We start from the raw sequence: 14799 nt of genomic DNA on the forward strand, positions 1-14799 counted from the left end.
TACTATATAAATACTGAAGTGCACAGTAGAGTCAAAGTATTCAATAAACATTTACTGTGAATGGAGGCATTAGGGGAGGCTTAGGCCCCGCCTGAATTCCCATGAAATTTGTAAATATTTCTTTCATTTGTTCTCCATTTACAATTAGTTGCGGTCAAACTGATCAAAGCCAGAAGAGGCCTGTTGCATGTGAACCCGCATCCCTCACAATGACATCCACGAAGCAGAATGAAATATGGAATATCGGGTTTCCACGGATGTATGAACTTGTAAAAAATCTGAAAGAATAGGAGGTTTTTCACACTGAGTAATGTGAAACATTTGGTGCAGATTGTAGGCCTCTGAAGAGGGAAAGGGAGAGCCCAAATCCATCAGGCTATAAAACAGAAGCAGGCCCAAGCCAACTCCAGGGTCTTCCCCAGCAGGCAGGCAGGCAGCAGGCATCCAGCGATTTAGCTATCATAGGCTCTCCACCCTCTGGGGGTCCTGGCACAGAGCCCCTTGGGGAGAGGACAGAGGCGGCCCCCAGGGCTTGGCCTGGGATGAAGGCTTTTCAAGTGGCCTCCACCTTCTGTGGCTGGATTCTTGAATCACCGCTCCCCCACCAGAGCCAAATATATACACCCCTTTTAATTGATGCATTCACCCACTTCCAATCAGATAGGGGTTACAATACTTGATAAGGTCTTAGGATCTCCTATACACAGTCTAAAAAGTCAATAAACAACCCCAAATGAACCCGGAGGTGCACACTATCACAAAGCCTCGAAAAGCCACACACAACTGTTCTCCTGGCTCATTTAAGCACCGTTTCTTTTTTTCTTTCTCTCTCTTTCCTTACTCAGACCTTCTCCTCCCATAAAGCCATGTCACTGTGGGCTGGAGCTGGACTCTCCTTTTGTGAAGATTCAGGGTATTTTAGGTGCTTTTCAGTTCCTGTGTTTTCAGCTGTAACGGGGTCCGAGCTGAGCACCTGGTCAGGCAGGGGTGGCTTTAGCAGTTTACATTCTTTCACCACCAGTAGTGCCTAAGGCCATGAGGCAATGTCTCCTCCCTTATTAGAACACCGAGCGACCACTACTGTCAGCTTATTAAAAGACCTCGTGATAATTCATGGATTCTCAGAAGGAAACGAGCAAGGGTTATTGCCAAGGACTTCAAACCAGCAAAGGCTGGCAGCCTGAAATCACATGCAGCTCTCTGGAAAACACAAACAAACCTCCCTCCTTCCACTTCTCACCCTCCCCTCACCTTTCAGTTCAGTTCAGTTCAGTTGCTTTAGGATCCTATAATCCTGCCTTCTGTCCTTGCCAGATTGGTGAGGGGGCATATGGTGTTCGAGATACATCCTAGTCCCAAACACCAGGAACAAAAGAAAGACTGAAATCCACTAAGGTGGAGAAAGGTTGGTAAGAATTAAAGATTGGGAGTAGATGAGCATGAACAAATGCTAAGTAAAAAAGGAGTCTGTGAAAATTCAGCCTCCTCACTCAAATCACACACACACACACACACACACACACACACACACACACACATCCCCTCCTGCTCTTCTCTCCACCCACATCTACTCAGAATGCTTGGAGGAAGAACCAGTAGCCTAAACAAACAAAGGATGATGGAGGAGGAGGAGCAGAAATAAAGGGTCACCTTTGAACTGAAAGCCACTGTGCGATACCAAGCTGTGCTTTCAAAGAGAGTTCTCCAAAACTCTTGGCTGGAGTTGACCTGGGCTTCTACTGCCCAACAGAAACCTCCTTCCTTACACCAGGGAGAAATGTACAACAGTACTCAATGTGGGAGAGCCAAACCTTAACGTTCATGGAATCAAAATAGAGAGAAAACCTTAATCTGACCTTGCATGGAGGCCTTCAGCTTAGAAAAACTAATCATCCCAAACTTCTCAGAATTTGTTAGGCAGGACAGAAGGAGAACAATTTTAACGTGTCACAAATAGTCTCCAAAGATCTTGTGAAAGTAAGTAGCTATATCAGCACCTGTATCTTGGCAATCTGGTCATAAATGATTTGAAACAAACAGGTTTGTTAACAAATATGAATTAATAGTTTTGAAAAGGACAATTCTCAAAGGAAATCTGCAACTGGAGATTTGGCTGAAACCAAGACTGGCTCTCTATACTTAATTCACACACAATGCACATCCTTTGCCAGAACAGGGTGACTACAGACTCACGGGGCATCACCACCCAGCCTTGCACAGGGGAGAGATATTGATGCTGTAGTTTTTCTTTAATTAACACCTACCATCAATTTCAAGAAATTGAACACCACCATACCCAGAAGCCACTTGTATACATCACAGATTACAGCTCATTCCTTCCTCCTTAGAGGTAACAGTGTCAGTAATTTATAAGGTTTACTACCTATGTAGTTATTCTGAAACAATATACAGTTTAATATCTATGTTTGAACTTTATGATCATGGAGTTAAGCCAATATATTCTTCTTTAATGACTTGTTCTTTTTAATTCAATACTGTGTGTTGATCACTGACAGGGCATGTAAATTTTTTCATATTCACTGCTGCATAGTATTCCACTGTATAAATCTACATCTTTTTCTTGATAAATCTATTGGGGTTTTCCAGAGAAACAGAACCAAACTATATCCTATTAGGTCTGTTATAAATAGGTAATTACTAATATACATGAGCATGGAAATTGATTCATACAGTTGTGGAGGCTGGAAAGTTCCATGCATTTACAAAAGTTCCATGCAATTACACCATCACTTCCCCTGGCCAAAGACCCAGGGGAGGTGATAGTGTAATTCTAGCCCAAGTCTGAAGGCTTGAGAACCAGGGGAGCTGATAATATAAATTCCAATCTAAAAGTAAAAGACAGATGCCCCACCTCAAACAGGCAAGCAGGAGCAAAAAAGTGGTGAATCCCTCCTTTCTCTGCCTTTTGTTTTCTTTCAGTTCAGTTCAGTTCAGTCACTCAGTCGTGTCCGACTCTCTGCGACCCCATGAATCGCAGCACGCCAGGCCTCCCTGTCCATCACCATCTCCCGGAGTTCACTCAGACTCACGTCCATTGAGTCAGTGATGCCATCCAGCCATCTCATCCTCTGTCGTCCCCTTCTAGGCCTTCAATAGATTGGATAATGCCCATCCAGACTGAAAATTGTAATCTACTGAGTCACCAGTTAAAATGATAATCTCATCCAGAAACACCTTCATAGAAAACCTAGAAATAATGTTTAATCTGGGCACTCCATGATACACATGTGTCAACTCAGGTTGACACATAAGAGTAACCATCACAAAAAACCTTTAGGCTATTTTTATATTACTTTATATTTTATTTATGTATTTAACCTATATAAACACACATTATATACCTCTATGATAAAAAATACCATTAAGAATAGTTTTGTACACCTCTTGGTACACATATGCACAATTTTCTCTAAGGTATATACAATTACAATTGTATATACAATTGTACAATTGTATACAATTTTATATATTGTATACATATATGGTCTTACAATTCATAGGTCATGCTCAAGGTTAGACACTGCCAAACATAGTTCCAAAATGGATATACCCATTTCTATTCCTAACAGCAGTAGGTAAAAATTTCTATATCTCCATATACCAGTTAACACTTGACATTGGTTCAACAACTGAGTATGAAATGGCAGTGCATTGTGATTTCAATGTGCATTTCCCAGATGGTAATCAAATTGACCATTGATCCATCTGTCAGATGAAACTGATTCTGTAAAATCACTACTTATTTCATTGGTCCATTTTCCCATTAGGTTATTTCTCTTTCTAATTCATTAGTTGGACTTTGTATATTCTGAGTAATATATTCATACAATTTGTAATATCTCTCAATAAACAAAAAAATTAATTTTATTACAGACTATTATAATCAACATTCAGAGAAGGCAATGGCACCCCACTCCAGTACTCTTGCCTGGAAAATCCCATGGATGGAGGAGCCTGGTAGGCTGCAGTCCATGGGGTCGCTAAGAGTCAGACACGACTGAGCGACTTCACTTTCACTTTTCACTTTCATGCATTGGAGAATGAAATGGCAACCCACTCCAGTGTTCTTGCCTGGAGAATCCCGGGGACAGGGGAGCCTGGTGGGCTGCCGTCTATGGGGTCGCACAGAGTCAGACACGACTGAAGCGACTTAGCAGCATAATCAACATTTCCCTGTAGGGGTAATCTTTTGTGTCTAATTTAAGTAATCCACTCTACCCTAATATGACAATGACATTCTCCTACATTAATTTCAAAATATGTTATCAGTCAGTTCAGTTGTTCAGTCGTGTATGACTCTGCAGCCCCATGGACTACAGCACGCCAGGCTTCCCTGTCCATCACCAACTCCTGGAGTTTGCTCAAACTCATGTCCATTGAGTCACTGATGCCATCCAACCATCTTATCCTCTGTCATCCCCTTCTCCCACTGCTTTCAATCTTTCCCAGCATCAAGGTCTCTTCAGATGAGTCAGTTCTTCCCATCAGGTGGCCAAAGTATTAGAGCTTCAGCTTCAGCATTAGTCCTTCTAATGAATATTCAAGACTAATCTCCTTTAGGATGGACTGGTTGGATCTCCTTGCAGTCCAAGGGACTCTCAAGAGTCTTCTCCAACACCACAGTTCAAAAGCATCAATTCTTTGGCGCTCAGCTTTCTTTTTGGTCCAACTCTCACATTCATATATGACTACTGGAAAAACCATAGCTTTGACTCTATGGACCTTTGTCGGCAAAGTAACATCTCTGCTTTTTAATATGCTGTCTAGGTTTGTCAATCTTTTGTGTCTTATTTAAGTAATCCTCTCTATCCTAATGTGACAATGACATTCTCCTACATTAATTTCAAAATATTTTATAGTCTTGCCTTTTACATGAGGGTCACTAGTATACCTGAAATTAATTCTTGAGTATCATGTTAGGTAGGAAACAAGTTTCATTTATTTTTCAAATGTATTATATAATCAATTGTCTCAGCGTGGTTTATTAAAAATACTTCCTTTTTCTTCCACTCTCCCCAATAATTATAACAGATATCCTTATATTCATGGGTCCATTACTGGTCTTTATTCAAGTGGCCTATTCTCTACCCCTCTGCCAATAACCATCTATTGGGTATTGGAAGCCAGAGGAAAAGAAATAATAGGATCTTCACTGGAGCAACAGGAAGACTGACAGCTGTTTCTAAAAGAAACACCAGAAGCAAGAGACAGGAGGAAATAAAGTGTCCAGATATTCTTTATTTGTCCCATTAAGAAAAGATATAGCATTTCTTGAGCCTGTAGGTGGAAGTCTTTCATCTGGTTTGGAAAATTCTCAGCCACTACTTAACCAGCTACTACTTCTGTCACATCCTCTCTCATCAGCTCTTCTCAGACATTTTCATTCTGTCACATATATACCTAATGCTCTTCTAAAATTGTCCATCCATTTCCATTTCATTCTTCAATACATATATTTTATTCTGATCTAACAATTTATTCTTTTTCTTATCTATGTCTAACATGAAGTTAAATTTACCCATTGAGTTCGTAATTTTAGTATCACATTTTTTCCATTTATAATACCCATTCGATTCTTCTTTTAAGTTTCTTGCTTTTGTCAACATTCTCTATATTTTCTTCTAGATATTTTAATGTACTAATCATGATTATTTTAAAGTCTGTATTTGATATGTTTCCTTTAGGGTCATTTTCATTGTTATTGTTTATCTTGTTTTTCAGTCAAATCTTGTCTTTTTGTATATCTAATTACTTTTGAGGGCATTTTTTCAGGAAAAACTGTACAAGTAATACACTGCTCTGGATGATATTATTATTTTCCAGAGAGGATTTAATTGATTTAATTTGAGGTTAAGGTCCAATCAGAATTCAGCTGATTTAAGCTTTATCCTATTTGGACTTGTCTAGTTCAGGTTCACTTTTACTCCCAGTGTATAGGTCTGTAGAGTCTTAATTAAAAGCCTGGGATGTTTATCAGGACGTCCTCTTCTAGTTGGGCCTTAATTCTACTCTTCACCCCTCTGTGCTGTCGCTTCAGTCATGTACAATTCTTTGCAACTCCATGGACTGTAGCCTGCCAGGCTGCTCTGTCCATGGAATTTTCCAAGCAAGAATACTAGAGTGGGTTGCCACTTCCTTCACTAGGGGGTTTTTCTGGCCCAGGGATTGAACCCAGGTCTCCTGCATTGGAGCCACTTCTTTTACCACTAGCGCCACCTGGGAATCCGCTTCATTCCTCCAGTTCTGTGAAAGTACTAACAGCTCTGGTCAGCTTCTGGACCTCTCAGCTGTTGCTTTTCTTGTCAGAATCTGAGGTTACCTCAAAATGAAAAGCAATCCCGAAATGCTGAATTCACTTTTCCAAAGGCTTCTCGCACTCCAGATCCTGAATCTGAAAATTATCACTGCCTACATAGCACCTTCAAATGCTTACTTTTGTATTTTGTCCACCTTTTCTCTGAGGACTGGTTTGAACTATCCTGGTCAGCCATTACTGGATGTGAAACTCTAGTATCTTAGATTTTTTATCTTTTCACAACTAATTTTCAATTGTAGTTGGTGAGTAGAAATGTGATCCGTTTTACTAAACTGATTTTTATATCCAGCCACATCACCAAATTCTGAGTAATTCCAATCACTTACTTATATACTCATTGGGGTTTTCTAATAAACTCTAGTTATTCATATTTTATGTGAACTATAGCTTTGTTTCTTCCCTTCTAATGTTTACATATATTTAATTTCTCTGATCTTATATGCTGGTTGGGAACTCCAAAATAAAGCTAAACAAAAACGATGACAGAGGGCACCCTTGTCTTGCTTACAGTCTCAAAGATAAAGCTTGCATGTTTTCCATCAATTCTGATAATTCACTGAGGTAATCTGTAGATGCTCTTTATCAGAATAAATAAGGTTTCCTATAGTACTAGATGGCTAAGACTGCTGCTGCTGCTAAGTCACTTCAGTTGTGTCCACTCTGTGCAATCCCATAGACGGCAGCCCACCAGGCTCCCCTGTCCCCGGGATTCTCCAGGCAAGAACACTGGAGTGGGTTGCCATTTCCTTCTCCAATGCATGAAAGTGAAAAATGGAAGTGAAGCCGCTCAGTCGTGTCCAAGTCTTAGTGACCCCATGAACTGCAGCCTACCAGGCTCCTCTGCCCATGGGATTTTCCAGGGAAGAGTACTGGAGTGGGGTGCCATTGCCTTCTCCTGGCTAAGACTGCTGCTGCTGCTAAGTTGCTTCAGTTGTGTCTGACTCTGTGTGACCCATAGACAGCAGCCCACCAGGCTCCCCCATCCCTGGGATTCTCCAGGCAAGAACACTGGAGTGGGTTGCCATTTCCTTCTCCAATGCATGAAAGTGAAAGTGAAGTCCCTCAGTTGTGTCCGACTCTTAGCGACCCCATGGACTGCAGTCTACCAGGCTCCTCCATCCATGGGATTCTCCAGGCAAGAGCACTGGAGTGGGATGCCATTGCCTTCTCCCCCGGCTAAGACTGGGTATGTACAAATCAAAGTTGGCTCAGGTGTTCAAGCAAACTCAAGAAATACCAACTTTGTCAATGTCAATTTGCAGAAACCCAGGACAATATGTCACCCCCTGAGAGCAAGAGTCTGTCATTTAGCCTTTGGTAGGAGCCTCACTTTCCAGGTACATTATTAAGATCTGTTTCGGCCTCTAAGCAAAGGGCCCCAAAGCAACAGAAGCACATAAGTTTCTTTTCATCATACCCCTTTTCACAATCTCCTCCCATTTTACATCATAAATTTTTTCCTAAATAGAGTCTATTCTCTATTCTAATCTCCTTCTGGTAAAAGAGATCAGCTAATTACCATCTTTCATACAAAAGCACTGTTTCATATTTTAAAAATGTTACATTTTCCCCTTAGTTTTTTTTAAACATACTAAATAAAATCCACCTTTTGTCCTTTATTTCATGCTTGATATATATGAGTCTCCTCTGAAAATATCCCAAGTTCATCCTAATGGCTCTTCAGCCCCAGCACCCTACCATGGACAACACTATACAAAGTCCTAACCATATCAGATAGCAGGGGAAGGTGACATCAGGGTTTCTCACTCCTTACATTTCACATGCTCCGATTTTTCTCTGCTATTTAACTATGCCCTGCTATCATTGCCGAATCATTATTCACTTGTAGCTCACGCTGACGCTTGGATACTTTTCTGATGTGGTAGGATGGGGCCCCCAGAGATGTACAAGACCTCTTCTACTTGTCCACACTTTCTCCCCTCCTGCCACAGTCACTTAACATTTTAGTCCTGATGGGTTTCAGGATGTTAGCTTGCAATCTTGTGCAATTCTCGATCATCTGCAGATGGAATCAGTGTATCTTACAATTACTCTTCTGAATCACTAACAAATACACTAAGTAGTACCACACCAGAGGCCAGTTCTTTCAGAACTCCAATTAACATGGCAACACTCACCCACCATCTACCTGTACATCATGGACTTTTTTTTTTTTATGTCAATACTTGGGCCCTACTCCAAAAGAACCTGATTTAATTGGTCTGGGGTGGGGTTGCCCAAGTGATCTGAATGTGCAGCCAAGACTGAGACCACTGATCAATACCTGATACACTGTTCTATATCTACTATGTTTTAGCACAATAGTTCTGAAACCTCACTGTGCATACAAGCCACCTAGGGATCTTTTGAAAATGCAGACCCTACAAATGCAAATATTTGCAGACAAATGTTTCAGTAAATCCAAGACAAGAACTAAAATTCTCCCTTTCGAACAAGCTAGTTGATACCAATGACATGAATCACATTTTGAAAAGCAAAAAAGCAGAGACCTTCATTCAAACTGAGGACCTAGTTTACTATTGAACAGCCTTAGTCTTTCAAGTCTAACTCTAACAATTTACTCAAAATAATTTCTCACATACCCTCAACCTTTTCCCAGGTCTTGTGGTTATTTCCAGAGTTCATTCCATGTCTCTGTCTTCTGATCCGTATTACACATGACGTCATTTTCGGGTTACAAAACGAATGAACATATGATGCTGGCTTTCCTAAGCAGTATCTTGGCATCGTCTACTAATGGCTATTCATGTCTCTTTCTCCTTGAAGAAAGAGTTTGGCCAAGAAGCCTCCTTCTCTGAGGTTTGCTGGGTGTTATGGAGGGAAAAAGATTGCAATCAGCATTAGTGCCCTTGCCTATACAACACACACCTGAGTCTCAGCATTTCTCACACAGACCACTGCATTGTCAGAGCCCTGCCCTCCCTGGGACCTTGAGATTTCAAGACAATGAAAAGTATCTGCTCCCCTCTTCAAAAGAAGAATGGGATCCAGGGATGAAGGGACAGTATGCAAGACCCTCTGTTCAAGCCCTGCCCATGTTTAATTCTACCATAAACACTCCTCAGATCTATATACCTTGCTTCCTCCAGCCCACTGTTGGAGCCGTTCTACTCACCTATGCCAAACATCATTGGGCTTTAGGGATGCATAGCTGGATGTGTGTAGCTGGTCTACTCAAGGTTATCGTGGCATTTCTTTAAACAGGATTATGAGATCCTCACTGGGGATATCCAAGAGGCTTTAAAAAATGCAAGAATCCCAATGCAGTCACTTACCAAATGTATGATCTTGAAAAGTTATTTGAGTGTTCAGCACTTCATTTTCTTCATCTTAAAATGATGCAAAACTTACCCCATAGGACTGTTGTAAAGATTATATGAGATACACATGAAGTACTCATACAGTGTCTGGCACTTACACTGGGTTCAGTGAAGGCTAGTAACTGACACAGAAGCCCAAGGGAGTCCCATCTGGGATATTCCAAGAGGCCTAGGGGAGATGTATAACTTCTATTTCCAGCCTATGTCTCATATTTATTAAGCTCTGAACCACACTGTACACACTCCTGCTAGATATCCCTGCTAGATATGTTGTCAGATACCCCATTCTGCCATCCTCTTCCTCTAAGAAAGTAAAAAAGAAATTTTCATCAGAAAATAACACGCCTTTATCTTTTGATTTACACAAAATTGCTGCAGATGGTGACTGCAGCCGTGAAAATAAAAGATTCTTGCTCCTTGGAAGAAAAGCTATGACTACCTAGACAGCATATTAAAAAGGAGAGACACTACTTTGCCAATAAAGGTCCATCTAGTCAGAGCTATGGTTTCTCCAGTAGTCATGTATGGATGTGAGAGTTGGACTATAAAGAAAGCTGAGCACTGAAGAATCGATGCTTTTCAACTGTGGTGATGGAGAAGACTCTTGAGAGTTCCTTGGACTGCAAGGAGATCCAACCAGTTCATTTTAAAGGAAATCAGTCCTGCATATTCATTGGAAGGACTGATGCTGAAGCTGAAACTCCAATACTTTGGCCACTTGATGCGAAGAACTGACTTACTGAAAAAGATCCTGATGCTGGGAAAGATTGAAGGGAGTAGGAGAAGGGGGCAACAGAGGATAAGATGGTTGGATGGCATCACCAACTCGATGGACATGAGTCTGAGCAAGTTCCAAGGGTTGTGATGGACAGGGAAGCCTGGTGTGCTGCATGGGGCTGCAAAGAGTCGGACACAACTGAGCAACTGAACTGAACCCAAGTTAGGCATTAAGTGTGGGCATAAACACTCCAGCAGATGCCACTCTCCTTTATGGTTTCACTTTCCTTTCCAAGCCGGGAAAGTTGGCTGCTGAAAAGAATTGAAGAGAGAATAAGAACTAAGCCTTTCCTGAGGGGCAGGAAAAGAAATGGGCTTTCCTTCTTTCTCAAGGGAAATGCTGAGAGAAGACAGAGAGTTTGCAATAGAAAGACAGACTGGACACACAAAAGACCGCAATCCCATGCTTCCAGTTAATTTAGGAGGACTCTGGATGAGTCTTCAGTGGGTAGTGAAATCCATGGTCATGCCTTAGCCTAACTTGTTTGGATGCTGTTGGTTGATCAAACACACCAATTACCAGGACGAAAACTCCAACCCCCTCCCTCACAATCTCTGACAGAGCTCTAAATGCATAAGACCTGTCAGTAATATCAAGACCTACAGATTATCACCAGCTCCCATTTTGCTTACCTGAGCTCACCACCACATTTGGTTTTGCTCAGGTTCATACAGAGTAGGACAGTGAAGGAGGAACTACTCTTCAAGTTCTTCTATGGCAAAACAATGCACTCAATTTTTTTGTAAATATGATCCTTAATGGGATCCATAAATTAATCCATAAATGAGATTCTTAATGAAATCCATAACAGAAATCAAACCCATAGCTGGAACTTCCCCTACCTTCCTTTTTGGTGTACTTGGCTATGCAGTTGGAAAACTGCTGTCAGCCTGTAATTGCTGATCAAGGTAAATGCCAACTGTGCTCAGACGGTACTGAAAACTATCAACGTACAATTTACACTTTGTCTCAGCTTACTTTTCTCAACCAAAATTTAGACTTCCTAGTTTGATAAGGATATGTTTTTATTTGTGAAAAGACTTACAGGATTTTAAAATAAAATTTTATTTAGTTACCCATTTAATGGACTGATCTCCCCCCTCAAGGAATTATATGAAATTGTCATTGGACCATCCTAGAAAATATGTGATATCCTAAGTATGCTTCCGCAGGAAACTGGTCCTCTCGTGTGGCTTCAAATAGCAGGGACTCTGCAAATACGCTGTCACACTTGAGATGGACAAGCATCCCATGTTTTCTGGTCCTTAAAAATCACCATCAGGCTGAGCAGCTCTAGAGGAAATGGGAAGGAAGCTGTAACTGTGTGAACTCAGCCGCTGTGGGAAGCAGCCCCTCCTCTTCATAAGTTGAGACATAAGACATCTACATGCCTGAAGATGAATGACAAAACTGTACAGGTTCTACTTGGACTTCCACCCTATATTCTCAATTTTCCACCCTATATTCTCAATTTCTAGAACATTCTTGGGCACACAAAAAATGTACTCAATAATTTCTTAACTGCCAAATGAATAAATGAATGAATGATTTGTTTACTGTTTCCTGACAAAAAATTAAAATGCTTTGACTCCAAGCACAATAACCTCCATTTTTTCCAGAGTTATGAGAGATTTGCAGTGTTCTTGACCCCAAAGAGTAGAATCCAAGTATTCATGCCTACAGCACGAGGAGGAATGGGGAAAGGAGCAGGAATTTCAGAGTTACATAGGACAACAGGAGACTTCACTGAAGAGAGTTAGAGTTTGGTGAATTCCCAAAGGGCACCAGAGTTAACCTTGGTGGTATTCCACAGGGTCCTATACAGAGAGCAGAACAGAACAGATATCCTAAGTTAGTCAGCCCATGACGTACTAGAAGGCCCAACCATGACTTCACTAAGTATCTTTGAATCCTCTGGCCCTCTATCATTGAAGAGGTCAAAGACCCATTGTAGGGAGAAGGAGGACACCAAGGTCATCTCAAAAACTCAGCTTATCTTGTTGTTTGGTTGGGGGGTGCTTTTTTCTACTTAAAAAAGAGAGAAATAAATCAGAATTTTCAACTTTTGAGTTTTCAAGTTATGTAGACTTCAGATCAATTGTGTCTATAATTTATATGCTGAATTCATATTAGCTTACATTTGAACATACACCTGTCTCAACGGGGATAAGTTTTGGCATCCTGGATGAGAAGAAGAAGCCAGAAAAGGTTTCAAAATATCACTGCTGATACTTGCCAAAAACAACAATCCATAGTCAGACAGACAAATGCTAATGGGGCCTTCGATAGGTGCAGGGACCATGAGGCTGGCCATCACCATACCTGTGCCTCTCCATATAGGCTACAAATTTAGCACTTCATGTGAATATCCTTCTTAAGTGGAGAGGCAAATCATATGCTTTGCTTCAGCTTGTCCAGAGAATTTTGCTGGAGCAGACTGGGCACCAAGCCAGGTCCATCAACTACTGAGCTTTTGACTTCCCTGGAAGTCAGGGAGATGAAGTTAATAGAGTTCTGGGGGTAGTCCAAAGATGTGTTTTGTACTAGCTCCTGGCTGATAAGAGGAAAAGAAAACATCCCAAAGTCCTAGAGCCATAGGGAAAAGAGAGATCCACGCATATTATCAGCATAAATAAACAAAATTGCAGTAAATCACCCTTTAGGGAAAAAAAGTACCATCCATTGGTAGATTAGTGGATTTTCAATTCCTAGAGGACAAAGAATCTGAGCACCTTCTTTGCACACAACAGATGATGCAAAAATGGCTGTGGGAGGAAGTTAGGTTGTTGAAAAGAACTGCAGGATCCCTATAGGAATCTGTTGATTGTAGTAAGACTAAAATGCAAAACGTTCCCTGAAAAACTGCTGCCCCCTGCTCCCACTTCCATAAATACCAGTTAACAATGGAACTATCTGACACCACATTAGTATACTACAACCCTCTCTTAAAATTCTCTATTTCTGAGACTGGAAAGAAACAGCCACCAGATCATGCATGCATACATGCCCATCAGTGGCAAATTTGGTAGAACCAACAGGGAAAGTATGATCTATTTGTGACTCCAAAGTTGATCCCACTGTGGTCTTTAAGCTTATGAAGTAATTCAATCAAACAAACTCTCATTCTCTATTGCTGTGGAGGGTCACATAATAGAGATTAGGAATTGGTAAGCATAGATTTATATGATCTAAATAATAAAATGAATTAAAAGAATATTTATATATACACATACACATACAGGGACTTCCTTCGTGGTCCAGTGGTTAAGAATCCACCTTGCAATACAAGGGACATTGGTTTGATCATCCCTGGTCAGGGAACTAAGATCCCACATGCCATGAAGCAACTAAGCCTGTGAGCCACAACTAGAGAGTCCATTTACCACAGGGAAAGATCCCATGTAATGCAACAAAGATCCCACATGCTGCAACTAAGACCTGACACAGCTAAATAAATATTTTTCTAGTATGTCTAATATGCTTTTCTGCAGACAAAATGTGTGATCTCTGAAATTAAAAATACCTGGCTCCATCACTTTCCAGCTATATGATCTATCAGTTCTTTGTTTGCACCTCTGAAAAGCTGGAATAAAAATATCAACAGTAAGGAAAACATAAACGAGACTTATACTCTGTTACATGGATTCTAAAGATAGTCCCCCTTGGACCCACACTGATGTTGATTAGCTGATAAGATGTTCCTCATATTCCACAAATACATCTGCTTTTACTTCAAGGTGGCCTGCACCTCCTCAGTTTCCTTTAATTCATACTCCTCTGTCCTCTGCCCTTATTCATCTTGGACTGGTCCCCATCATACGTCCACTTATACACCAGCTCCTGTTCTAACCTTCCAGACCCACAAGGATCATATTTGATCACATATTGCTAGAAATTCAACTGGCTCCTGAATGTTAAAATCTCTGGGATCATGAATAGCTTCTGACAAAGCTAATTCAAGAAATAAGACTTAACCAGCATAAGGCATACAAAGAACACATTCATCCTATTGGCTTTATCTCACAATTGATTCCCAATTAATACACTCAAAATGTCTAAGAGCATAAAATAATCAGTAATTGGTTACAGAATATTCAAAGAGATATCCCAAGTGGCTCAACATTTTTCTCTTTTCTGGTCAGTTGGTTCCCTTAGTTTCATGACACTTCCCTCCAGCTAGTAAGGTTTCATGGTGTACCAGTTGGCCAGTCAATCATGGAAAAATGGATTTATTACAAGGGTTCTCCTAGGAAATGCACTTAATGATAGAGAAGCCTGACAAGGCTTTGTTTTCAGCTATTTAGTTGTTGGGTATAAAGTCTAAGGACTCTGACACCAGGATA

General features: G+C 40.8%; 1 protein-coding gene across 11 annotated transcripts in view; it reads right to left on the reverse strand.

Moving 5' to 3' along the window:
* DMRT2 (doublesex and mab-3 related transcription factor 2) overlaps positions 1-14799 on the reverse strand; it is a 347384-nt gene that overhangs the window by 96646 nt on the left and 235939 nt on the right. Inside the window, exon 11 of one of the 11 annotated variants that reach the window (XR_015169659.1) lies at positions 11551-11749. The exons of the other annotated variants lie outside the window; for them this stretch is intronic. The gene's annotated coding sequence lies outside the window, so the exon portion shown is untranslated. Of the gene's footprint in view, positions 1-11550; positions 11750-14799 lie in introns of those variants that run through there. 11 annotated transcript variants of the gene reach the window in all.

Source organism: Bos grunniens, chromosome 8 (genome assembly GCF_055505025.1).
Source record: "Bos grunniens cultivar Pamir isolate PY7600 chromosome 8, Bosgru_T2T1.0, whole genome shotgun sequence".
In the NCBI taxonomy this organism is placed as follows: domain Eukaryota; kingdom Metazoa; phylum Chordata; class Mammalia; order Artiodactyla; family Bovidae; genus Bos; species Bos grunniens.